This window comes from Dromiciops gliroides, chromosome 1 (genome assembly GCF_019393635.1).
Source record: "Dromiciops gliroides isolate mDroGli1 chromosome 1, mDroGli1.pri, whole genome shotgun sequence".
Lineage (NCBI taxonomy): Eukaryota > Metazoa > Chordata > Mammalia > Microbiotheria > Microbiotheriidae > Dromiciops > Dromiciops gliroides.
In genome coordinates this window covers 324,278,016-324,304,420 of record NC_057861.1, presented here as the reverse complement: position 1 = coordinate 324,304,420, position 26,405 = coordinate 324,278,016, and the positions used below count along the sequence as shown (strand labels likewise).

Genomic DNA, 26,405 nt, shown 5'->3' with positions numbered 1-26,405 from the left:
GGTAAAAAAAAAAAAATGTTATTTACCTTTAGAGAGAGAGAGAGCTGATAAACTCTGAGCACAAGAGAAAGCATGCTTTTTTTCACTGTTTTTCATTTTTTATTGTTTTTATTTTTGCTTTGTTACAAATTGGTCAATATGGAAATGTTTTACAAAAAAAAAAGGCATCATGGTTTCATCTGGGGGCTATATATACCTAAAGTATCTATGTATAACTAGTATACCAGAGTCAGTGATATATCAGTGTCTGTGTCATATTCTAAGAGTTGCCAATAACTGAGTGCCCTGCCTCTTCCTGCTAAAACATCCTGTCTTGATCTTGCTCCATCCATGAGGTAGTATTCATTCAGGCTCTGGCTTATTCCCCTACCTACTGCCAAAATCATTGCCTGTCTACATGCTCTATCAGGAGAATTTCTATAAAGAATTATTACATTATTAAATAGCTTAATTACATTAAACAATAGGGTAAAATATAAATGGACAAAAAATAAGAATGGACATATTTCTTAGAAATAGATTTAGCTCAATTACTCCATTCTCCCACGTTTGGGGGGGGGGAGGGAGGAGGGGGAACACATTTGAATAGGTGTCCATTTCATCACAACCACATTCTCACAACTGACATCTGGATCTTGAGATAATAGGTAGTCAATGTTTGGTCATATACACATTGGTTCTTTGCTATACTCTGGGACCTTAATAGATACAGCTAAAACTCATTGTATGTGCTGAATCAAAGTCTAGTTGTCTTATTTCACTCTCCCTAGATTCCAAGTGGAATAGGGGATAAAGCAATGTGTCTGGAATCAAGAAGTTATTGTTTCAAATCCAGGCAGAGAAACTTAGCTGTGTAACCCTGGGAAATATCCTTAACCTCAGGTTCCTCATCTAAATGATGGGAGAGCATAAAAATAACACCTATCTTTCAGGATTATTGTGATAATGAGAGAACATAATATTTATAAGTGCTTTGTAAACCTTAAAGTACTATATAAATGCAAGTTATTAGTCTTATTTCCTTCTAAAATATCAATTTTAAGTCTCCTTTTACTCTACTTATAATCAGGTGAAGCCACTCTCTTTAGTTCCAGAACTTATCTGTTTTTGTAACTCTCCCTTCTTGAAGAAGGAACAATGTTTAAAGATTTCTGGACAACATGGCCCAGAGCCAAGGGGCAAAGAGCCCAATGTGCTTACTTTGTCCTGGTTACCATTCTCTCCATCTCTAAACTTTCACCTTCAAAATCTCATATAGTTAAGGTTCTGATGCTCTTCTCTCTACCTGCCATTCACTCTACACTATCTAGATACCTTGGATGACAAAACATATAGACAAATCTTTGTCAAGATTTCAGAGTTCTGAAAGAGGAATAGAAGACCTTTGATACATATACATGTACTTCTATTGTTTAGCAAGTATGTAAGTTCACATCGGTTCTTCAGTGTCACTTATTGAAGCAACTTATTAGAGGAACTTAGTTTTGAACATAATATATGCTTTCTATATAATTTAAAGCAGGAAGAAAGCTTGCATTCTGACAAATCATCATATCAATCATTATTAGTATAAGTTAAGGCATTTGAGACATTTTCCTAGAATTTTACATTATAATTTCTAAACAATTTATATCAACACAAAAAATAGAATGAAGTAAATCATCGCATATGAAAGAGGCAAGAAAGAGCTTTTACAATAGAGGGGAAAATGGGAGAGGTGGCAGGAAACACTTGAATTTTACTCTCATTCCCTCAAAGAGGGAATCACATACTCAGTTGGGTATAGAAATCTTTCTTTCATTACAGGAAAATTGGGGGAAAGCGATTATGAGAAGGAAGGTATTGAAATAAGGGAGGGCAGATTAAGGGAGGTTATATATAGTCAGAAGCAAAAGACTTTCGAGGAAGGACAGGATGAAAGGAGAGAATAGAATAAACAGTGGGGAAATTGATTGCAGGGTAGTAGAGTTAGCAATAATAGTTGTGAAAATTTTTTGAAGCAAGTTTCTATGAAAAAGCCACAAATATATATAGAATTGGTTCAATTTTATAAAAATAAGAATGATTCTTTTGATTCCACTTGGTAGATTCTTTGTGTCTCGTGGTGTCATTAGCTTCTATTTGCCCAATTTTAAGTTTTACAGCATTATTTTCCTCAGTAAGCTTTTGCACCTCTTTTTCCATTTGGCTAATTTTTTCTCTCATTTGGCCAATTGTATTTTTTAGGAATTGTTTTCTTCAGTCAATTTTTGTGCTTCTTTTTCCAGTGTAAGTCTCATTTCTCTCATTTCTTTTTTTTCCATTTTTCTTCTACCTCTCTCTTTTGTTTGTTTTTTTGTTTGTTTGGTTGGTTTTGGGGTTTTTTTGTTTGTTTGTTTGTTTGTTTTCATTTTTAGTGAGGCAATTGGGGTTAAGTGACTTGCCCAGGGTCACACAGCTAGTAAGTGTTAAGTGTCTGAGGCCGGATTTGAACTCAGGTACTCCTGAATCCAGTGCTGGTGCTCTATCCACTGCACCATGAAGCTGTCCTTTCAATTGGTTTTTAAAAGCCTTTTTGAACTCTTCAAAGAAGGCTTTTTGGTCTTGAGATAAGATCATCTTCCCATTTGAGTCTTCACTTGTAGGCATTTTGAAAAACTCACCTGACTTTGAGTTTTGTTCTTGCCTTTCAGCATAGAAGCTGTCAAGGGTAAGGGTCCTTTTCTGTTTCTTACACATACTGTAGCCTATTTTTAAACTTCTAAAGTTGAAGTCTGCTCCTGGGGCACAGGGGTCACTGTTGCAAGCTTCTTACCACTCTCCACTGTCCCACTCTCAGCTGTGGTGAGCTGCCCTCCCCTTTTGCCCAGGTGAGACAGACCTTTCCTGAAGTGTTCTAAAATATCTAAACTAGGAGGACTATGTCTATCCTTCTTCTGGTAGGTTCTGTAGTTCCATAATCTGTTTAGAGACTTGATTTAATGTTGTTTTTGAGAGAAACATGGGAAAGCTCAGGCAACTTCCCAGCTTCTCTCTGCCATTTTCTGAATCAAAAAACTGAAATAATAGAAAAAAAATGTGAAATACCTCATAGGAAAAAACAACTGACCTGAAAAATAGATCCAGGAGAGACAATTTAAGAATTATTGGACTGCCTGAAAGCCCTGATCAAGAAAAGAGTCTAGACACCATATTCCAGGAGATTATCAAGGAGAACTGCCCTGAAATTGTAGAATCAGAGTATAAAATAATCATTTAAAGAATCCATCAATCACCTCCAGAGAGATCCCAAAAGGAGCACTTCAAGGAATATTGTAGCAAAACTCCAGAATTTTCAGATGAAGGAGAAAATACTCAAAGTAGCCAGATAAAAGTAATTTAAATATCATGGAGCCACAGTCAGGAATGCACAGGAATTGGCAGCTTCAACATTAAAGGATCACAGGCCTTGGAATATGATACTCTGGAAGGCAAAGGAGCTTGGATTACAACCAAAAATCAACTACCCAGCAAAACTGAGGATTCTCTTTCAGGGTAAAAGATGGATGGACATTCAACAAAATAAGGGTCTTCATGGTTTCCTGAAAAAAAGAACAGAACTGAACAGAAAATTTGATGTCCAAATACAATACTCAAGAGAAGTATAAAGAGGTAAACAAACAAAGAGGGGAAAAAGGTTGTTCAAAGAGGTTAATATGTTTACATCCCTATGAGGGAGGATAATACTTTTAACTCCTGGGATCTGTATCTCTATTAAGGTATTGTTATTAAATTGACTTTGATGTGATGACATAAAGAAACCTAAGGGACAGAATAAAAGAAGACTGGGGGAGGAGAGGAAGGGGGAGGTGGAATAGGGTTAATTACATCATAGGAAAAGACACAAAAATAACCCATTACAATAGAGGAAAAGAAGGGAGGGGTGAGCATTGTTTTAACCTTACTGTCATCAGATTTGTATCAGGGAGGGAATAAAATACACTCCTATTTCTATAAAGGAATGTAGCTTACTCTTGAAAGAAACAAAAGGGGAAGGGGAGGGAAGAAGCAGGGGAAAAGGGGAAAAGGGGAAAGAAAAGGAAGGGGGGCTGATAAAAGGGAGCACAGATTAATGAAGGCAGTGGTTAGAAGCAAAACACTGGTCAGGAGGAATAGGGTGAAAGAAGGGAAAAAATATCACAAATAAAGGGGACAAGAGGATGGAGGGAAATAAACAATTAATAATCATAACTGTGAATATGAATTAGATGAACTCTTCCATAAAACAGAAGTGAATAGCAGAGTAGATTAAAAACCAGAATCCTATAATATGTTGTTTACAAGAAACACATTTGAAGCAGAGAGATACACACTGAGTAAAGGTAAAAGGTTGGAGCAGAATATATTATTGAATGGGATACGGTGGACTTGAGTCAGTTCAGACTCTGAGGATGGGGTCTGGAAAGTACCCAGCCCCAGTCCCTGTTATTGTTAGATTATTCTGTTCATGCTTTATTCCATTGTTAATAATAGGAATCATGTATTTTGCACTGCTGAACTTGATGTACCCTGGTATCATCCCTCCCTGCCAATATTCCAAAGACCATGCCACTGCTACAACACACCTCTTACACCCCCTTGTTCTATGACCAAGCAGAAGAACTGTCTCCTGCTAGTGCAGACCCACCCTGATATCACCTCTCCCTTCTTGCATTCCTCAACCTCAGCTCCTGGTACCATCTCCCCCCTCTTCCCCCTTGCTCCCTCTTTACATGGCTGGAGTATTTTCACCCTTTTCCCCTCTAGTTGTTTGACCTTTTCCCCCTCCCCTTCTCCCTTGGTCTTGTAACATGTATCCATACTCTAATCAGGCACTGAACATGCATACTGGGTGAGACAGGATTGGATGTTAGATTGTGAGCTCACCCTGTGCATTAGGGGACTCCCCCCTCAAAATTTCCATAAAAACCCAACTCATGAGACCACCAGCATGCTCCTCATCCCTTGCATGGGGTCGCCTATTCTCATGAGAATGTAATAAATCTGTCTCTGCTTGACTTGGTGGTCCCCTTGAATTATTTTGGTAAACTGAGACAATTTAGTCCCATACATTATGCTTCAGCTAAAGTAAAAAAAAAAAAAAAAAAAGCAGGGGTAGCAATCCTTATATCAGACAAAACAAAGACAAAAAGACATCTAATTAAAATAGATAAGGAAGGAAACAAGGAAACTACATCTAGTTAAAAGGTACTATACATCATGAAATAATATCAATGCTAAACATGTATGCATGAAGTGGTATAGCATCCAAATTCTTAGGGGAGAAGTTAAAGGAGTTATAAGAGGATATAGATAGCAAAGCTATACTAGTAGGGGATTTGAACCTTTCCCTTTCAGAATTAAATAAATCTGAACACAAAACAAATAAGAAAAAATTTAAAGAGGTGAATAGAATGCTAAAAAAAAGTTAGATATGATAGCTGTCTGGAGAAAATTTAATGGGAATAGAAATATGGTGTTGGTACTTAAACCAGGCACAACCAAAAGAGAGAAAGAAAATTACAGGCCAATTTCCCTAATAAATATTGATGCAAAAATATTAAATAAAATATTAGCAAGGAGATTACAGCAAGTGATCACTAGGATAATACACTATGACCAAGTGGGATTTATACCAGTAATGCAAGGCTGGTTCAACCTTAAAAAACTATCAAATAATCAACCACATCAATAACAAAACTAAACAAAATCATATGATTATCTCAATAGATGCAGAGAAAGCATTTGACAATATACAGCACCCATTCCTAATAAAAACATAAGAGAGCATGTGAATAGGTGGAACTTTCCTTTAAATAATAAGCAGTATCTACCTAAAATCATCAGCAAACATTATATGTAACAGGGATAAATTATATGCCTTTCCAATAAGATCAGGAGTGAAACAGGGATGTCCATTACCACTTCTATTATTTAATATTGTAGTAGGAATTTTAGCTTTAGAAATAAGAGAAGAAAAGGAAATTAAAGGAATTAGAATAGGTTAGGAGGAAACAAAACTTTCACTCCTTGCAGATGATTTGATGGTATGCTTAGAGAATCCTAAAGAATCAACTAAAAAACTAAATGAAACAACAACTTTGGTAAAGTTGCAGGATGTAAAATAAACCCACACAAATCATCAGCTTTTCTATTCATTACGAACAAAGTTCAGCAGCCAGAGATAGAAAGGGAAATTCCATTTAAAGTAACAGTAGAGGGGGCATCTAGATTGCGCAGTGGTTAAGGCACTGGCCCTGGATTCGGGAGTACCTGAGATCAAATCCAGCCTCAGACACCTGACACTTACTGGCTGTGTGACCCTGGGCAAGTCACTTAACCCCCATTGCCCCACCAAAAAAAAAAAACAAACAAAATAAAGTAACAGTAGACAATATAAAATATTTGGGACTCTACCTGCCATGGCAAATCCAGGAACTCTAGGAACATAATTACAAAACACTTTTCATAAAAAAAAAATCAGATCTATATAACTGGAAAAATATCAATTGCTCATGGATAGGCCTAGCTAATATAATAAAATGACAATTCTACCTAAATTAATTTACTTATTCAGTGTCATGCCAATCAGACTACCTAAAATTATTTTTATAGAGTTAGAAAAATGAATAACAAAATTCATCTGGAAGAACAAAATGTCAAGAATATAAAGGGAACTAATGAAAACAAAAATGTACAGGAAGGTGGACTATCCACACCAAATTTGAAACTATACTAAAAAGCTGCACTCATCAAAACTATTTGGTACTAAGAAATAGAGTGGTGGATCAATGGAATAGGTTAAGGTACAGGAGACACAGTCATAAATAATGAAAGTAATCTACTGTTTGAGAAACCCAAAGACTCCAGCTTCTTTGATAGGAACTCAATATTTGACAAAAACTGCTGGGAAAACTGGAAGATAGTATGACAGAAACTAGGGATAGATCAACATCTTACACAATATACCAAAATAAGGTCAAAATGGGTACAAGATTTTGACATAAAGGGTGATATGACAGTTAATTAGGAGAGGAAGGAATAGTTTACCTCTCAGATCTATGGAGAAGAAAACAATTTATGGCTAAAAAAGAGATAGTGAATATTATACAATGCAAGACAGATGATTTTGATTACATTAAGTTAAAAAGTTTTTGTACAAACAGAAGCAATGCAGCCAAAATTAGAAGGGAGGAAGAAAGCCAGGAAAAAAAATATATATATACAGGCAGTATTTCTGACAAAGGCCTCTTTGGTAAAATACATATGGAACTAACTCAAATGTATTTAGAATGTAAGTCATTCCCCAATTGAGAAATGGTCAAGGGATATGAACAGGCAGTTTTCTAATGAAGAAATCAAAGCTATCTTTTGTCAAATGAAAAAATACTATAAATCACTATTGATTAGAGAAATGCAAATTAAAACAACTCTGAGGTACCGCCCCACACCTATCAGATTGGCTAATATGACAAAAAAGGAAAATAATAAATGTTGGAAAAGCTATGGAAAATTGGAATAATACATGAACTGACGCAAAGTAAAATAAGGAGCAAGAAAATTGTACACAGTAACTGTTATATTTTAAGGCAATCAACTGTGAATGACTTAGCTGCTCTCAGCAATACAATGAACCAAGATATCTCTGAAGGACTTATGATAAAAAATTACTTTTCATCTCCAAATAAAGAATTGATGGAGCCTGAATACAAGTCAAAGCATACTTTTTCAACTTTCTTTATATTTCCTGGGTGGATTTTATTTGGTCTATGTTTTCTTTTACAATCTGACTAATATGGAAATATGTTTTGCTTAGCTACACATTTATAACCTATATAAATGGCTTTTCTTCCAATGAGGCTCAGGGAAAGAGAGAATTTGGAACTCAAAATTTTAAAAACTAGTTTTAAAGATTGTTTCTATATATAATTAGAGCAAATAATATATAAATATGCATAATACACATAAACATATATGTATATAAGTATATTTGCATTTGTATTCATATATATAAATATATTAATATATACATGAATATATAAATATACACAAATACATACATGTATATTTGTGTATATATGCATGTGTGTGTTCATTCTTTCATTTTAATAAATGTGTGTGTGTGTGTGAGTGAGTATGGAGACAGAGAGAGAGAATAAATGAATATGAATAAACCTGCCAAGTTATTTATTTCTTCCATGGGTCTTTCAGGCCAAGTATGACTGTGACAATAAAGAAAGTCCTATCCCATCTCTTGTAGTTTTTCTGGAGGAATATTTAATTTTTACTATTTTTCTAGTCAGCTGACTTCCTAGGATGCTTAAATACTTCTGATTTTTAAGTCCAATGTGACATGTATTTCATTGTTAACTTTATCTTTCCATTTAGTATGAATAAGAGTTCAAAATCCCTTTAATACTGGTTCCTTCATGTTCTATATTTTTAAAATGTAAACTGAAATATCTACTTTTCAAAAATTTCAATTTTAGGGTTATTTAAAATTAAATCTAATAGATAGATATGAATATTCTAGGGAAAAGTAGCTCACATAAAAGAAACAAGAAAAAGTTTATGGAGAGGAGGGCAAGATGGGGAATGAATGGGGGAGTGAGTAAACTTTACTATCATCAGAATTGACTCAAAGAGAGAATAACATATATAGTCAAGTGGATATAGTAATTTATTTTGCCCTGAGGGAAAGTGGGAGGGGAAGGAGATAAGGGGAGAAGGCAGAGAAGAGGTAAAGGAAGGAAGGGCAGAATGGGGGAGGGAACAGTAAAAAGCAAAACACTTTCAAGGAAGTTGAAGATGTACTGCATAACTGCACATCTATGACCTATTGAATTGTTTGATTTCATACGGAGGTTTGAGGAGGGAGAGAGGAAAAAAATTTGGAACACAGAATTATCTCAAAGACCTTAATATCATCAAAGTAGTCTCAAGGATGAAATAACATATCCAGCCAATTGGGAGGAGTAATCTCTCTAACCCTACTTGAAAGTAGGAGGGGAAGAGGATAAGGAGGGAAGGGTGAAAGAAGGGAGGGCAGAGTGGGGGATGGGGCAGTCAGAAGCAAAACACTTTTGAGGAGGAATAGGGTAAAAGAAGGTAGAAAATAGAGTAAATGTCATGGGAAGGGAATTGGATGGAGGGAAACAGTCGTGATGATTGATTATAATGGCAAAACATATGGTACCTACTTTGTTGGGTTATTGTGAAGAAAATTCTTTGTCAAAGTTAAGGTACTATATAAAAGTTATAATGAACAGGATGCTCTCAGAAAAACCTGGAAAGACCTACATGAAATGAAGCAGAGTGTTACGAGTAAAACTAAATGTGTGGTAGTCTATTTTCTGCCCCCAAGTGTAGCTAGGGTTTACTTAAATATTAGAAGCTTTAGCACCAATTTGGGAGCATTAACCCTGAATTAAAGAGTAAAGAGAATGGCAGCTAGGTGTCACAGTGAATAAAGCATAGGCCCTGGATTCAGGAGGGCCTGAGTTCAAATCCAGCCCCTGCTACTTGACACTTACTAGCTATGTTACTCTTCACCTCACAAAAAAAAAAAAAAAAGAGTAAAGAGAGTACATGTGGACTTCAGAAAGATAGGAGAGCCTAGTTAGGATCTATGCGAAAGAGAGGAGAAAAATCTGCCTTCATCCATGAGTCCCAGGCCACAAAGAGGAAGATCCTGTGCCTGTGAGAGCGGAAGCTCCCTGCGGGTTTAGAAGAGAAGCAGTCCCCACACTACTCTAAGATAATTGGCTGGTAGCATTCAAGTTCATTGATTCACATGACTTGAAGGCAATCCATGAATAGAACATGCTGAGATCAGAGTTCAGATCCTCTGGTGGGGGGGAAAAAGGGCTTTGTGAGATAACTTCCTGATGCCGGGCTGACCTTAAGTCAAATATCAAACAGGCTCTTACAGCAGGGGGGCCCCTGGTAATAATTTTCTTACAAGAGTGAAATGTACTGTATACAAAATAACAGCAATTGTGTAATATGATCTGCTGGGAAGCATGTGGTTATTTTCAGGAATTCAATGATATAATATAACTCTGAAGGACTTAGGAAAATTACAATCTATCTATAGAGAAGAACTTATGGTATCTGAAAACAGATTAAAGCATAATTTTCTTTTTACAGTTCCTTAATCTGAAGTTTTGTTTTTACCTATTTTCTCTCACAACCTAGCTAATGTGGAGATGTTTTCCATGACTACTCATGTATAACTTATGTTGAATTGCTTGAGTTCTTGGGGGTGGGGAGGTAGGAAGGGAGGGAGGAAGAGAAGTTGGAATGAAAAGGTTTTTTTTTTTAAATTGATGTCAAAATTTGTTTTTATGTGTAATTTGGAAAATAAATTTCTAAACACAAAACAAAAAATTAAAATAGGAAAGAAAAGGAAAAAAAAAAGCTAACAGAAATATATTTTCTATCCATCCCTGCAACTGAACATTTTTGTTGGAAAACAATTTTCAAAAATGTTTCTTGTAAGGAATATGCAGTCAAGCAAAGAATATTCCTTCAATTATATATACATATTTCTGCACATATGCATTTATACACACATATATGTGTGTTAGTACATATATAAACATTCGCACACATATACACAATTATACCCAGCTCCAAACACATATGTTTGTCTTTATGTGTATGTTATATACACATAGATGATAGATAGATAGATAGATAGATAGATAGATAGATAGATAGATAGATACATGCATAAATGTATATCTATGTCTCATTTTGCACTCTAAATCCATCTTTATCACCTCTCTGTCATGAATAGCATACTTCATTATCACTCTTTTGGAATTAGTAATGGTCATTGTATTTAACATAAGTCTTATAACTCTTACAGTTGTCTGATTTTCCTCTGACCTATCTGACCATCCCTTATTTTATTTTTTGCTAGATATTCATTTACATCATACCAGGTAAGAGTAGGTATCCTCTGTGCCTCTGCCCAAGGCTATTAGGGTACAGGGTGTGTTCCAGGAAGACTAGTATCTCTGATATGAGTACTGTCAAGCCCATTTCAGGGTTGCTTTCCACCTTTGTTGTCCACTTGATCCACCCATCTCTCACCTGCGGCTCCAAGAAGCTGTAGCATGTGCAGCAGGCACAATCTGGTATAATTTTCAGCAGACTAGCTAAACCAGTTTGAGAGTAATTGAGAGATCTCAAATTTTTCAGCAAGTTAGGCAGGTGTCTACTCCAAGTATGTGAAAACTTCTCCAGGTACAGTGGACAGATGAGAACAATTTATTCCAGTGGTCACAAAGGCTGCTGAAGCAGATGTTGTGTAACCCTTAGAGTTTGATTAGACATATAAGATGACAAGGTTATCTTCTGTATCCTTAGCCATCATCAGTTGTCTTGATTTTGTCTTGCTATTGAACTATCATAATTCTGGAAGAAAGATTGAGGCTGACAATTTCGCACAGTTCTACCTCACTTAAATCCAATTTATCTGTGAAGCAAAAGGCATCAGTGCTATTGAACTTCTTTTACCTATCTCAAAATCCTGTAGTGACAGGAAATTGAGGAAGTAGCAGATGCAGAAACAGGGGGAGCTGTATTCACAACCCTTCACACAGGTGCCCCAAGCCATAGGATTATTGTCTCATTACAAGTAGAAGTGGACTTTGGTGAAGAATCACACTGCTCACTTCCTGGTATGAGGAACTAGAAAAAGTATCTGAGGAATTTTCTGCTTCACCCAATCCTGGACTGCTTAGTCTGGCAGGTGAGCATTCTACCCTATGTTTGAAACACAAACAGAAACACAAAAACTTTTATGAATATTATCCCACTCACTATTGGTACATGAAATGTGTACAAGCTTATAAGGAACACTATATCCAGTTGACTTAAAAGATGAATAACTCTTGCTGCAGGAGAACTCAGCAATTATTGCATCCAAATAGAAGCCATGAGTGACACAAGAAGGGCAATGAAGGCAAATTTACCAAAGCCAGAGCCGGATACATGCTTTTCTGGAGTGGCCACAGTGAAGAGAAGCACAGTGAAGCTAGTGTAGGTTTTCCAACCAAAACTATTCTAGTCAACAAGTTTTAACGTTTACCAAAACAGTGAATGAAAGATTCAAGGCACTGTGATTGCCCTCTGTAGCAAAGCACCATCCCACCATCATCTGTGTATATGCTCCCACTATGATAAACCCTGATGAGGTTAAAGAAGAAAAAAAAAATGAAGGCTTAGATACCCTCATCATCAATGTGCTGAAAGAAAAGAAGCATAATTCTGGGTGACATTAATGCAAGGGTAGGAACAGATTACAAAAAATGTCAGTGAGACCTTGGGAAGGAATAGGTTGGAAACAGCAACAGCAATGATTATTTATTATTGAAGATTTGTGTATCTCACAACCTTCACATCACCAACAGTATCTTCCAGTTATCTAAATACAATAAAATTTTGTGGATAAAGCTTTATAGTAAACATTGACATTTAATAGCTTATGTCATTGTAAGGAAAAAAGATAAATAGAATGTGAGAGTGATGAAGGTAAAGTGTAGTGAGGAATGTTGGACTAGTCATAGAGTTATCCTCTTGAAGTTAATATTAGCCTTAAAAAAGTGACAGTCAAAAGTAAAGTGACCATCAGAATAACTAATGATAATAAAATTAGAATTTTTCTCTGACCAGAAAGTTAGTTGCTAATTTGGACAGAAAGCTGAGCCCATAAATGGCAAAAGTAGGGCTGAAATGAGTGGCCAGCTTTCATAAATTTGGAGTACAGAATTGCATTTAGTTATTTAGGTTAGAATATTCACAAACATCAAGAAATGCTAAATAAAAAATGAGAATGCCACAGAGTTGACCAGAAAGATAGTTCATCCATCTCTAAGAGGTAGCACTTAATTCTACCAAAAGTAAAGTGCAAGTGAAACACAAAGAGATGAAGGATAGTTGGCTCAGTACGAAGGCAAACAAAATTAATTTTTATGCTGATAGTAATAGTACAAAGCAGTTTTATGATGTCTGAAGGCTATTTATGGACCAACAACTTTTGCTGGATCTCAATTTCTTAGAGCTGATGGAGCCACATTGATTAGTGACAAGGAGATGATCCAGGAGAGATGAGCTTAACACTTCCACAGTGTTCTCAACCAACCATCATAAATCAATGCTGAAGCCAGTGACCATATACCTCAAGCTGAAGTCAATCCCTCTCTAGGCAAATTTCCAACTGAACATGAGGTTTTCAAGGCTATTAGGCCCCTCTCATGTGGCAAAGAAGCTAGTGCTGATTCTATTCCAGCTGATATTTATAATGTGGGGATTCACTGTTCATACAAAGCAGAATGAAATTTTGTAGGTTATATGGCAAAAGAATCTCATTCCCCAGGAGTTCAAAGAGGCCTCCATTGTTCATCATTGTAAAATTAATGTAAATAATTTGTCCTGTGACAATCACAGGGAGGTTTTCTCTCTTAGTCATTGTTGGCAAGATTCTTCCCAAAGTGCTCCTTAACAGGCTGATCCTTCACCTGGAAGATGGACATCTACCCAAGGAAGAGTGAGGTTTCAGAATAGACTGAGGAATGTTTGATATCGTGTTTGCTGCCTGGCAAGTCCAGTATAAAATTTAGAGCAGAAAACAGGTCTGTACACAACATTCAGTGCTTTGACCAAGGGCTTTGATAAATTAGGAATATGGAAAACTAAGCCAAAATTTCTTTGGCCAGTGAAGTTTATCAGTATTGTACATCAATTTCAATATACCACATTTGCCCAGGTTCTGGATGATGCTCTTGTGCTTTTCCATGCACCAATGGAATGAACCAAGGCTGTGTGCTTATTAGATTCTGTGTTGTTGGCATGATGTTTTCAACAATATTGTCAGATGCCTTCAATGCAAACAAACATGGTATAAAGATCAACTATTGAGAGGAAGCTAGGTGGCACAGTAGATAAAGCATAGGCCCTGGATTCAGGAGGACCTGAGTTCAAATCTGGCCTCAGACAATTGACACTTACTGGTTCTGTGACCCTGGGCATGTCACTTAACCCCAATTGCCTCACCCAACAAATAAATAAATAAATAAATAAACAAACAAACAAACAAATAAATAAATTAATAAATGAATGAATGAATGAATGAATAAAATTAATTCTTTATTTGCCTTCAAAAATGAATGAATGATATCTGTTTGAATTCAAGGGGAACTGTTCAATATGACAGTGATACAAGTTGATGCTCCAACCACTGATGCTGAAGAAGCCAGATTTACTCGTTTCTATGAAGTCCTACAGAATTCACAGGAGACTAGAATGCTAAAGTAAGAAACCAAAAGAGAATTGGAATAACAGACAAATTTAACCTGGAGTACAAAATAAAGCATGTGTGGTAAAAAATGGAAGTTTTAGCTGAATCATTTGAGAGTTGAGTGCATGCTACTGAAGCAGCTTTTGAAGGCCCTCCCTTTTGGGGAGGAGACCATGACGAACTTCTGGCACACCAGCTTAAAACTGAGGGAGGAACGGAAGTGCTCTCTCTCTGGCTTTTCAGCTTAGCTGTGGCGGCGCATGCATTTGGTGTTCAGCTCTGGTTCTTGGCCTGGTGGGCAGTTTGGGATTCAGTGAGTTTTATAAAGGGATATAGACTAAGCTTATATCTAAGATTATTCACTTGTATTTCTACTTTCCTATTTCCCTAATTGGTATCACCTTTTGTTGTCTAATTAATTCCCAAGCAATAAAAACTAATCCCTCACTGATTAAAGCTCATAGGCTTCTTTTTCTTAGTGGTCTGGGAGATATATAAGGGAAAAGTTAAAAGGGGGAGTTTAATTCCTGTATATCCAATTTTAAATCTCACACATGACAGAGTCTAATAGGGTTTTATAAAGGTAACTCATTTGTCATAACAAACATTCCTTTCCAACAACTCAAAAGGAAACTCTATAAATGGACATCACCAGATGATCAATACAGAAATCAGATTGATTTGTAGCTTTGCAATCTACTTTTTAGCCAAAGGTAGAAAAGCTCTATACAGTTACTTAAAGCAACACCTGGAGCTGAATGTGGCTTAGATTATGAGCTTCTTATTGTAAAATTCAGACTCAAAATGAAGAAAGTTGTGAAAACCATCATATAATATAGATAGAACCTAAATAACATCCCTTGTGAATAGGAAGTGGAAATGATGAAGAGATTTAGGGAAGTAGATCAGGTATATAGAATGAGTAAAGAACTATAGACAGAAGTTTGCAATATTATTCAGGAGGTGGCAGCAGCAATAGCAACAACAGTATCAAGAAACATCTAAAGAAAAAGAACAAAAAACAAAAGTTGCTATTTGATGAGGATTTACAAATAGCCAAGGAGAGATTTTTTTTTAAAAGGAAAAGGACCTATATGTACAAAAATATTTATAGCATCCGTTTTAGTAGTGCAAAAAATTCAACATTTAAGGAAAGCCCATCAATTGGGAAATGGATGAACAAGTTGTGGTACATTATTGTAATGGAATACTATTGGTCTACAAGAAATGATGAGCAAGAATCCTCTCAGAAAAAACTGAAAAGACTTACATGAATTGATGCAGTGAAATGATCAGATCCAGGAGAATATTGGGCACAGTAACAGCAATATTGTACAATAATTAATTCTGAATGAATTAGCTATTCTCGGCAATATGATGATCTCAGGCTATTCAGAAGGACTCATGATGAAAAGTGCTGTCTAACTCCAGAGAAAGTACTGGGGGAGACTGAATGCAGGTCAAAGATGATTTTTTTCCCTTTATTTTTCATATTTGTTTTGTCTGTTTTCTTTCACAGCATGACTTATGTGGAAATGTGTTTTATGTGACCAAATGTGTATAACCTATGCCAAATTGTTTGCCCTCTGAATGGGGGATTGGGTTAGGTAGATAATTTGAAACTCAAAATTTAAAAAAAAAAAGAATGTTAAAATTCTTATATAATTGGGAGAAATAAAATACTAAATTTAGAAAATAACCATAGCTGAGGAAAGAAGGAAAGCTAGAGGTAAAGGAAAAAGAATAAAAGATAAACCAAATGGATACAGAATTACAAAAAATGCAAGAGAAATGACAAGGTTTTCTTAATAGAGCAAATAAGAAGAAATACAAAACAATAGAATGGGAAAGACAAGATATCTCTTTAAGAAAATTATATATATAATATATATATACATATATACATATATATATATATATATATTTTTTTTTTTTTTGGTGAGGCAGTGGGGGTTAAGTGACTTGCCCAGGGTCACACAGCTAGTAAGTGTCAAGTGTCTGAGGCTGAATTTGAACTCAGGTCCTCCTAAATCCAGGGCCAGTGCTCTATCCACTGTGCCATCTAGCTGCCCCGATATATTTTTTCATGAAAAAATCGACATCATAAAAGACAAATATCATAAGGATTTAATAGATCAAAAAGAGAAAAAGAAGGCCTGGCAAGAATATATGAAATAACTATACAAGAAAAATATTAAGGTCACCAATAACAACAATGAGATGGTTACTGATTTAGAGCCAGTCACCCTGGAGGAGGAAGTCAAGTGTACCTTAAGAAGCATTCCTAATAATAAGGATAGTGGAGGTGATGGGATTCCAGCTGAGCTTTTTAAAACCCTAAAAGATTATGCTATCAAAGTGAAGCCCTCAATATGCCAGTTAATTTGGAAAATTCAACAGTGGCCACTGGATTGAAAAAGATCAGTTCCTGTCCCAATCCTAAAGAAGTACAATTCCAAGAAATTTTCAAATTCGTGAACATAATTGAGTTTATTTCATATGCTAGCAAAGTTATGTTTAAAATTCTGCAAGCTATGTTTAAGCAGTATGTGAACTGAGAATTAACAAAGGGGTAGGCTGGTTTTTGAAGAGGCAGTGGAACTAGAGACCAAATAACATGTATTCACTGTATTCAGGAGAAAGCAAGGGAGTTGGGGGGGGGGATCTACTACTTATTCATTTACTACACTAGAGTCCTTTGATTGTGTGGATCACAACAAAATGTGGAAAGTCCTCAAAGGGATGAGAGGACCCGATCATTTTATTTATCCCCTGATTAACCTGAATGTGGGCCAAGAAGCAACATTTAGAACTAAACATGGAATAACAATTTTGCTTAAAATTAGAAAAGGAATATGATAAGTACTGGCACCTTATGTATTTATATGCAGAATACACAATGCAAAATGTCAGGCTGAAGGAATCAATTAAGGAATTAAGGGTGCTAGGAAAAGATCAACAATGTGAAATATGCAAATGATACCATTCTGATGGCAAAAAGTGAAGAGGAATTAAGACCGTTGCTGAGGTTGAAAGAGAAGAGTGTAAAAGGTGACTTAGAGCTAAATTTTAAAAATATCTTATGGAAGCAGTGTCTTGGGCTCAAAGATCACTGAAGATGGTGATTACAGCCAAGAAATTAAAAGATGCTTGTTGGTTGAGAGAAAGCTATGGCAAATTTAGACAGCATACTAAAAACAGAGATAACACTGTGATGCTGGAGACTTTGAGAGTCTCTTGGATATCGAGAGAATTAATTCAGTCAATACTTAAATTAATTCACTGAAAGGCCAAATACTGAAGGTGAAGCTTAAATATTTTGGCCACATTATGAGAAGATAGGATCTATTGCAAAAGACCCCTGTGTTGGAAAAGATTGAAGGCAAAAGAAAAAGGGTACGGCAAAGGATGAGATGGATGGGCAGTACTGTGGAAACGATGAACTTCAATAGACTTTGAGTGATAGTTGCATGTAGAAGGACATGGTGTGCTGTGGTCCACAGAGTCACGTGAATGAATGATTGAACATTCAAATTCTGACCTTTTCCTAATTTTCCAGTCTTTGTATACTTTCTTCCCCTATGTGCTCTATCTCCTTGCTTTCCCTTGCTCATGGCATTCTGTCTCCTAAATTAGAGAGTTTTCATCATTGTTCTCCTTTTCCTCTTCATCTCTGCCTGCTATCTTCTGTGGCTTCAAGCTTCAACAATAGTCCCACCTTCAAGAAGCTTTTCCCAGTTCTTAATTCAAGTCCCTCTGAGATTATTTTATATGTATATCTTGTTTGTACAAAGCTGTTTGCAGTATCAAAGCTTTATTTTTTCCTCCAATCTTGATAAGAACTGACAAAGCTTAAGCTAGCATAGGCTTTCAGAACTCAAGTCTTCTCCAGGCTATGAGAAAATATCAGAGTGGAGATAAAGTGGGCTTTAGTTGATATGGATTCCAAGTTCATATCAAAGGAAAGAAAATCTGTCTTCTATAAGCCTAGCAATTAATTTATTCTGTTCTTTAGTCAACAATTAATCAACAGGATCTATAATTTGTTCAACACTATGTTATGCACCATTTTAGAATGCAGGAAAAATAAAACAAAACAAAAAAATAAAGCATAGGAGTTGAACACAAGAAATTCACAATCTTAATACATGAAAAAATCAGGTATTTGACCATAGTGCCAGAATTTACCTGAGTACCAAGGCTACTGACAGAAACAACTAATAGAAATAATTGAATTTAGTAATTATTTATCTAGTATTTTTAATCAAAATATGAAGCTGACAGAGATTCACTCTAGAAAATCTCTTCTCTGAGATCTGAATTTGTACATGTTCCAATCGAAAGCTTCTTGAAGATGGGAATGGATTTGGTTTCTTGCATTCATATCCCCAGTACTTAGCATAGCTCCTGGCAAAGTAAATATTTACTAAATGTTCATATATATATATATATATATATATATATATATATATATACACACACGTATTTTTATGCATACATATATATATACACATATATAGATAGTCTACTTATCTATGTCATCATCATAATCATCTCTATCACCTTTTTTTAAACCCATTCCTCATTTCTCCAGCGGTATTGCCTTGAAATAATGACCTTGGACCTCTTCCCTTCTTTTTGGGGGGGTGTGCTAACTAAAATGCTACTGTCTGTATTATAACTTCACTGATTTTCTTAGTGCTTCCTACCTTAGACTTCACATAGCACTGGTCTGTCATTCTCTAACATCCTCATCACATAATATTGTGTCTCAGAATATAGCTTATCCTACTTTATTGTAAACTTCATGACAGCCAGGGACTATATGTTATCTAAACAAGTCTTGTGATTCCCAGCCTAGTGCTTTATCCACTATGTTATTCTGTATTCTTTTCATTTTGTTTTCCCCACTACATTTTTTAGCTCTGTCATGGCTGTCACCTAGCTGAAGTCCAATGGGCAGGGAAGGAGTGAGACACTGGGTATGGTGGCTTTAACTCATAAATGAGCTTATTCATGCCTCATGAAAAGGTTTGAATTTGTTAGTATTTAAATTTAGATCAGAGTATGTCTAATCAATGCATTCTTATGTAGTTGTCATGGGGAAAATGGGGTAGGGGGTTAGGGATAGGGGTTCGGGAAAGGGGTTAGGGGTTTGACTTCCTTAGGGATTCTTCTTTAAATAATTACACCCTCTTGCACACAAAAGCAGTTAGAATAAGATATTAGTTTATTTAGAGGAAGGGGAAGGGAAGGGAAGCCAAGAGAGAAATCATTGTACTTCTCCTAGGGAGAAAGGCATGGCACAGAGAGTGGCTCTGAGATACCAGTCTCTTCGAGCAGGACACAGGCACATTTATAAGGACTGGTGGGGGTGACCATCTGACTGTGGAAAGTTCCCTTTGCGAGGGAGCACCATTCCCCACTGGTGGTGGCCGAGGGAATTGGGTGAGGGGTGGCTGCTAATCTCTCAAGCCATCTCTCTCTTCAGGACACAAAGACAGCAGCCACACCCAAATTTATCTCCCCAGGGTTGAGGGAGACTAGAATGAAGGGTACAGGTCCTGAAGTCAGATCAGTCGGATCTGGTTCCACTTGTTTCTTTAGGTGTGTCTGTCTTTTGGATTAGTTTCTCAAATTGAAGGTTCTTTGATGTGCCCCAGAGAATTTCAGATGCTATGGGCCCATAACATAGTGAACTCTTAATTAGATTAAGAAATGGGGGGGGGAGCAGCTAGGTGGTGCAGTGGATAGAGCACTGGCCCTGGAATCAGGATTACCTGAGTTGAAATCTGGTCTCAGACACTTAACACTTACTAGCTCTGTGACCCTGGGCAAGTCGCTTAACCCCAATTGCCTCATTAAAAAAAAAAAATGGAAATAAGTTGGGATAGATGATAGTAAAAGATTGAATATGGTGTTAGGCAAATTTGTGCTCACATTCTAAAAAACCAGAACAGATTTTAAAAAAATCCAAAAATAAATTTATAATACCTATGAGTATTGACTTGGGCAACTAACCATTTCTGAAAACACAGGAGAGGGTATTTTTTTGGAGTCCAAATTTTATATTCAATACAATTTACTATGTTGTCCTAACTAAAACAATCTAGAGTCAAATATTTTTCCCATGTGTGATATGGCTTAATTTTTTTTTTAATTAATAAAGTATTTTATTTTTTTTCCGTTACATGTAAAGATAGTTCTCAACCTTTGTTTATACAAGCTTTACAATTTCAGATTTTTCTCCCTCCCTCCCCTCCCTCCCCCCTCCCCTAGACAGCAGGCAATCTGATATAGGTTTTATCTATATCTATCTATATCTCTCTCTCTATATATATATATACACATAATAAAATTAATCCTATTTCTGCATTAGTCATGTTATAAGAGAAAAAAATCAGAGCAATGATGGAAAACCTCAAAATAGAAAAAAAAACAACAGCATCAAAAACAAAAGAAATAGTATGGTTCATTTAGCATCTATACTCCGCAGTTCTTTTTTTTTTTTTTCCTGGATTTGGAGATCCTCTTCCATCATGAGTTCCCTGGAACTCTTCTGTGCCATTGCATTGGTGAGAAGAATATAGTCCATCACAATAGATCAACACTCAATGTTGATGTTACTGTGTACAATGTTCTTCTGGTTCTGCTCATCTCACTCATCATCAGCCCACGCAAGACCCTCCAGGTTTCTTTGAACTCCTCCTGCTCATCATTTCTTATAGCACAATAGTATTCCATTGTATTCATATACCACAACTTGTCCAGCCATTCCCCAATTGATGGGCACCCCCTCAACTTCCAATTCTTTGCCACCACGTAAAGAGCATCTACAAATATTTTTGTACATGTGGGTCCCTTTCCCCCTTCCATGATCTCTTTGGGAAAAAGACCCAAAAGTGGTATTGCTGGGTCAAAGGGTATGGACAGCTTTATTGCCCTTTGGGCATAATTCCAAATTGCTCTCCAGAATGGCTGGATCAGTTCACAGCTCCACTAACAATGGATTAGTGTTCCAATTTTCCCACAACTTCTCCAACATTTATTATTTTCCTTTTTTGTCATTTTAGTCAATCTGATAGGTGTCAGGTGGTACCTTAGAGTTGTTTTTATTTGCATCTCTCTAATCATTAGAGATTTAGAGCATTTTTTCATATGGGGATAGATAGCTTTGGTTTCTTCATCAGAAAACTGCCTGTTCATATCCTTTGACCGTTTCTCAATTGGGGAATGACTTGGGTTCTTATAAATTTGATTTAGTTCCCTATATATTTTATAGATGAGGCCTTTATCAGAAGTACTGGCCTCAACAATTGTTTCCCAGCTTTCTGCCTCCCTTCTAATTTTGGATGCATTGCTTCTGTTTGTACAAATTTTTTTTAATTTAATGTAATCAAAATCTTCCACTTTGCATTTTATAATATACTCTATCTCTTGTTTGGTCAAAAACTGTTTTCCTTTCCAAAGATCTGATAGGTAGTCTATTCCTTTCTCTCCTAATTTACCTATGGTATCACCTCTTATGTCTAAATCGTGTATCCATTTTGACCTTATTTTAGTATAAGGTGTAAGATGTTGGTCTATGCCTAATTTCTGCCATACTATCTTCCAGTTTTCCCAGCAGTTTTTGTCAAATACTGAGTTCCTATCCCAGAAACTGGAGTCTTTGGGTTTATCAAACACTACATTACTAGTGTCATTTACTACTGCCTTTCCTGAGCCTAGCCTATTCCATTGATCTACCACTCTATTTTTTAGCCAGTACCAGATAGGAGCTTTCCTTAAAATCATAAACAGTATCTACCTATAGCCATCAGCAAGTATTATATGCAATGGAAATAAATTAAAAGCCTTCCCAATAAGATCAGGGGTGAAACAGGGATGTCCATTATCACTCCTATTATTTAATATTGTACTAGAAATGTTAGCTTTAGCAATCAGAGAAGAGAAAGGAATTAAAGGAATTAGAATAGGCAAGGAGGAAACAAAACTATCACTCTTTGCAGATGATATGATGGTATACTTAAGGAATCCTCAAGAATCAACTCAAAAATTACTTGAAACAATTAACAACTTTAGCAAAGTAGCAGGATATAAAATAAATTCACATAAATCATCAGCATTTCTATACATGACCAACAAAGTCCAGCAGCAAGAGAGAGAAAGAGAAATTCCATTTAAAGTAACAGTAGATAATATAAAATACTTGGGAGTCTACTTGCCAAGACAAACCCAGGAACTCTGTGAACATAACTACCAAACACTCTTCACACAAATCAAATCAGATCTAAATAATTGGAAAGATATCAATTGCTCATGGATAGGCAGAGCTAATATAGTAAAAATGACAATACTGCCTAAATTAATTTACTTATTCAGTGTCATACCAATCAGACAACCTAAAAATTATTTTATAGAGTTAGAAAGAATAATAACAAAATTCATCTGGAAAAACAAAAAATCAAGAATATCCAGGGAAATAATGAAAAAAAATTCACAGGAAGGTGGGTTAGCAGTACCAAACCTGGAGCTCTACTATAAAGCGGCAGTCATCAAAACTATCTGGTACTGGCTAAAAAATAGAGTGGTAGATCAACGGCTTTAAATTTTGAAAAAATAAACTTCTTACCACCTTTCAGTTAATCCCAAATGTTAATCTTCCTATTATACTCTGAGCATCTGAGTTAACAAAAATCTGTCTCTATTTCTCCAATTCAAATAAATCAATGATTCATCCTATATCTCTTTTCTCCTATAGCCAAATACCTAGAAAAAACAACCTTAATTTGTTTCCCTAACATCTTCACTGTTCACTTAGCTATCTTCATAATCAAGCTTTTGATTTGATAGTAGGCTTCTGCCAGTCACCGACGACCATTGATCAGCGCCTTGAAGAGTCACAGGCCACAGTGTGGCTGTGCAGTCCAATACAGGAGCCACAGCTCCTGCTACAATGAGGACATCAGAAAACTGTGCTCTCTGTTGACCTTTGGATACTGCATATCATTCATTTTTCTTCCTCCAGATCTTGAAGGCCCACCTCAGCTTTGCACAAACTGCTCCTGAGCACTGAACTCCATCGGGCTCAGTCCTTGGATAACTACAAAATTTACTGAGAACTGATTCCCCACCCAGTCACCCCTTCCCAGGCAGGTGAATTGCCTGTAGCTAACAAATCTTTTGTCAATTCTAGACTCTTGATTGACTTATGGACCTTCCCCCAAGCAAAATTATCCCTGCCTTACTTATGTTATTATGTAAAAAGGATCCACCTACATTAAGTAATTTCTATTTGGAGTTAGTAGTAGCTATACTTAACTCAGGAGCAGTTCTTTTGTTTATTTTGTTAAAGGTTAATTTACAGTAAGTAGTTGTATGTTACTCTGGAACAATCTTTTGGTTCCCTTCTACTCTGTTACCCAAAATAATCCTGTCCTGGGTTCCCATCTTTGGGTATTCCTAGCTTCTGGCTTTGGGATACCATGAGCTATAGTTTCTCTACCCTGATTAAAGACCTTATTTCTCTTATATTGATTGTTTCCTTAATGTCCAGGTTAACAGATTTCACATCTGAACTAACTGTTCACTCCAAAGTTACCTAAATTTTAAAATTTCATGACCCTCTGTTCTCATGTTATTCAATTTCTCTTTCAATTTCACCTCTTTTTCTGGAAATTCTCTTTTCCAATGGCTCCCAGAACAGTATTTTGTCATGGTTCTCCAAACAGTTTCACTGGTCTTTCCAACCCCCTTTTCCTAATATACCTTATACCTTCTAGTCTCAATGATTGGACATTCCCTAAAGTTGTGCTCTAGGCCCCAGTCTTCCAAGGCATGCTGAAAACAGTTTAAATTGGCTCACAAGCTGATTGTTTGTACTTCATAAATCAACAAATACTATAAATTGGAGGTTGATTTATTGGTTTTTATGATCTAAACAAGAAAATAGAGAAAGTGTTAGTGAATGGAAATTAGTGGAAATTAATCACAAAAGTATGTCCTCTCCTTATTTCCCCCACCCCAGACAGTCAGTTGCTAAGCATTTTCTCACATATGCCTGCCTTTTTCTTTTTATATATACTCTTGATGATTTCCTGAATTCCCTGGGACTTGAATACCATTTCTATTCAGATGATTCCTCAATTTCTAAATCCAGGTGTCATCTCCTTCTTGAACTCCAGTTCCACAACTTCTGTAAGTAATCTCTATCCAGGTGTTCCTTTTGTAGTTCAAACTCAGCACATACCAAATAGAAGTAATTAACTGTACCCATTCCCTTTTTTATTTCTTTTCCAAATTCCTTTCAAAAGTGTCAACCTGAAAATTATTAAAACAATCAATATAAAAAAATTAAAGTTTTTAATGGGGCAGAGGAATTATAACTCCTAATACTACCATACCAATCTAGAAGTACTCAAAGGGTAGTTCTGAAAACAGAGTTTATATATGGTACAAACAACAAACAGAGCACATAAAATGGTTGCCTTGATAAACTTTTGTTTCACCTGTTAAATTTTTTCCATAAACTTGTAATCGGAAGCTGGAACTGACAAAGTTTGATCAGCACCAGGCAATTTATTGGTCTGGGGAAAGGAAACTAAAAGAAGTCAGTCAGTTCTCAGTAAATTGCGTTTGTCAAAAGCATGATCATACTATTCATCACCCCTCCACATCTAATGATTTCTCAGGTTTTGTACTCTTATTCATCCCTGATAGTAGTCTTCTCTCACATCCAGCTACTTCTTTTCACTGACCTGAGCAGTACCTTAAATCAAACCCTGGTTTGGCTCTATGTTGGAATAATGCAATAGATACCTAATTGGTTTCCCTGTTTCCAGTGTCTCCCCTCTTTAATTTATTCTCTACATAGTTGCCAAAATAATGCAGGTCAGAAACATGCTCAAATATCTTCAAGGGTTACTTTTTGCTTCCAGGATAAAACACAGAGTTTACCATTTAAAGCCTTCCATAGTTGGGTTTTAATCTACCTTTCCATTCTTATTCCATATTGTTAATTTTGACACATAGTACATTCCAGGCCTACTAACTTATTTGCAGTTCTCTGAAGTAGATATTCTATTCCTTATCTCTGTGCTATCACCAATCCAGACACAGAGGTGTGAATGCACTTTCTTCTCCCCATTACCTTTTAGCATTCTCAACTTGTTTCAAGGAGCAGCTAATATACCCTCTACTTTAAGAAGTCTTTCCTGATCCTCTGTTTTAATTTCATGTTTTCTTCTCAAATTACATTGAGTTTACTTACATGAGTATATGTTTCATCTCCACACTTAAATGTCATTCCATGGAGATTAGGGATAATTCCTTTTTTTTTTTGTACCACCCCGAGTTTATCAGTGACTTGAACATAACAGGTGCTTAAGGATTATGTGTTGCCTTGAATTAAAAGGCACTCTAAGTATCTGGCAAGGCATTTACTGTCAATGCCAGAGGAAAAGTATATTGAAAGAAAAGGAAATAAACACCAAAGATAAACCTTGTTTACCTCGAAACTTTGATTCTGACCTGCTATTATCTTTGAAATCAGAAATTCAAATGCCCTTCCAGAGTTGAAGCCCCAAATCTCTCTCTTAGCTTTCCAAAACATTTTGGCCATGGATGTTAGCACCTTGTAGGTGTCAAAAATACTTAGAATTATGTTAGTCTGTCAGGGACCTAGGAAATTATCTAGCCCAACCTGCTCATTTTACAGATGAGTGAACTGAGGCTAATATCATGGATCCTCAGCTCCTCAGGGTGTATAGCTAGTTTAAATTATAGTATGAGTGGTTAATGTTATTTCAACACTATGTCAACAGAAACCAAAGAAAACAAAATAGCTGGGGAAGCAAGAATTCTTTAGACACAGCAGGTGAGAACTTTGATATTAGAAATTTCAGGTGATTTTGTTTATGAATAGTCCATTTTTTCTACATTTGATATAGTTAGTTTTTTTAGGGGTCAGAAGAAATCCCAACTACGGGATATGCCTCTTGAGTTTTAGAAGCACAGAAATGAACATGAAATCTTATGCACTGTGCATCACAGAATGGAGATGAATTCAATGTCTTTCCTATTTCTGCATTTCAAAGCTTTG

The 26,405-nt window shown here is 36.0% G+C and overlaps 1 pseudogene; it reads right to left on the bottom strand.

Moving 5' to 3' along the window:
- LOC122748795 overlaps window positions 1–26,405 on the bottom strand; it is a 69,791-nt pseudogene that overhangs the window by 11,767 nt on the left and 31,619 nt on the right.